Below are 1,379 nucleotides of genomic sequence, written 5' to 3'. Positions count from 1 at the left end.
TAACTAATTAGATTAATATTTCACAGTATGACCATGTAACTCGATCTCAATCTTGAGTGAGTTATGAACTCCAACCCATGAGGAATTGTCTTTTGATTTGTATGGGTGAGAGTGGCCCGAGATGCCGACTCAATATGCCTAACTGACACGACCCGTCCTAAACACCAATTAACTATAGGACAAGTCGTGCCGACTACAAACCCTCAACCATCTACCAAGTCTGTAGTCAATTACTTTCTAAATTTCTAAAACTAATTTAGATTATTTTTCAACATATAAAACATAAACTGTAACATAATTCATGTCAAAAATAACTATTCGGCCACGACTTCTAAACATGTTGTACGACCACAAAAGGTACAACTATTCCAGTATAAGTCATTCTAGATGTACATACAAAATGATATGCAAATTCTGAGACGGTGAGTGGCAGAAACTGGTCGGCTATCTCTATGAAACTCAGGTGCAGCCTGGAAGAGAAAAACAATGATAAACAGTGAGGTAGGAAGCTCACTGAGTGGCATTTTAATAAGGAAATAATTTTGTAAAACTTCTTCCATAAAAAAATAACTGAGATTTAAACTCTTATAACAAACTTCTCTAAATTGAAATAATAAGCTTTCTCAGCAAAACTTCATATACTTTCTAAAGAAACACATTTTAAATACATATCAAATATCTTCTTTCAAACCTAAAACAGATTAAAGAAACTCAACACCATATATGTATCCACATTCTATTCTGGTCTACTAGCGCAGAGTAATAATCTCAATGCGCATAGCAGATAATTCTATTTCTGGTCCACTGGCATAGAGTAATCTCAATATACACAGCAGAATATTTCTCTCAACGCGCGGAGTAAAATGGTCCCAAAGACCTTCTATTTCTGGGTATACTATAGAAACACATTCACATAGCATACGGGTAATCACCTGGATACAACAATATGGTGGTTTGAAAACGATTCTCAGAAAATTGTCAATCTCATAAACAGTTCTAAAAAATCTTTTTTCTTTCTTTCTAAGAACATTTCTTTCTCAAATCACTTCTAAACATAATTCTTTATTATCATATTTAGTAAACACAACAGTTTCTCAAAAATTCATAAACATTTCTATGTTCTTAGAAGCATTCATAAATTCTCAGCAAACTCAATTTCTCAGCAGAAATAATCAAACATACGTAATATTTTTTTTTCTTGAAGTTCTATAATAGATATCTTAAAAAATTAGTAAATTAACCACTCACAAATCCTATGAACGAGGTGAATTTGGTTGGTACGCTGCTCCAATTCCTGTATGACCTTCAATTTCTTCTCCTTTCCCCTCTGCTTTCTTCTCTTCTCCTTGCTCCCTTTCTTTTCAGTTCTCTTTTTTTTT

General features: G+C 33.2%; 1 long non-coding RNA gene across 1 annotated transcript; it reads right to left on the bottom strand.

The window, feature by feature from the left end:
* Positions 1 to 274: 274 nt before the first annotated feature.
* Positions 275 to 1,379, bottom strand: LOC148208163 (uncharacterized). The gene is made up of 2 exons (XR_015788676.1): positions 1,249 to 1,379; positions 275 to 470 (listed from the first exon to the last, which is right to left on the bottom strand). It is a non-coding gene; the product is annotated as an uncharacterized LOC148208163 (long non-coding RNA).

Source organism: Momordica charantia (assembly GCF_013281855.1).
Source record: "Momordica charantia cultivar OHB3-1 chromosome 11 unlocalized genomic scaffold, Mcharantia_2.0 BLBB01000011.1, whole genome shotgun sequence".
Lineage (NCBI taxonomy): Eukaryota > Viridiplantae > Streptophyta > Magnoliopsida > Cucurbitales > Cucurbitaceae > Momordica > Momordica charantia.
This window is presented reverse-complemented; position numbering and strand designations above follow the sequence as displayed.